Raw genomic sequence first — 345 nt, forward strand, 5'->3', positions numbered from 1 at the left:
TTATTAACTCATCTGGGTTTTACATGAGTCGCTGCACACATACCACAGGCAGACCAATCACAGTTGTTTCAGGCTACATCGTCGTGATGTGTAGTTACATTTTTGGGGGGGTGCATGTCAGGCTGCGGTATTGATTCTACACAGAAGGATAAATCAGGCTCAACTCAGCTAGGTGAGGTACCAGGGCGCCTCTTACAATACAAATATTGATGATAACATGACCCCCTGGGCACCCTGGTGGTCAGAATGTTCTACAGCCCCATACCAACAGACTGCTCTGCACTGTGTGTTCTGACCCCTTTCTATCAGAACCAGCATTAACTGTTTCAGCCGTTTGAACTACAG

At 47.0% G+C, this 345-nt stretch overlaps 1 protein-coding gene across 1 annotated transcript in view; it reads left to right on the forward strand.

Annotated features, from left to right (window-relative positions):
- Nucleotides 1-345, forward strand: part of LOC118324909 (protein kinase C zeta type-like) — a 132,533-nt gene that overhangs the window by 7,826 nt on the left and 124,362 nt on the right. The window lies entirely within an intron of this gene.

This window comes from Morone saxatilis, unplaced genomic scaffold (assembly GCF_004916995.1).
Source record: "Morone saxatilis isolate NCDOM2014 unplaced genomic scaffold, NCSU_SB_2.0 Contig15, whole genome shotgun sequence".
NCBI lineage: Eukaryota > Metazoa > Chordata > Actinopteri > Moronidae > Morone > Morone saxatilis.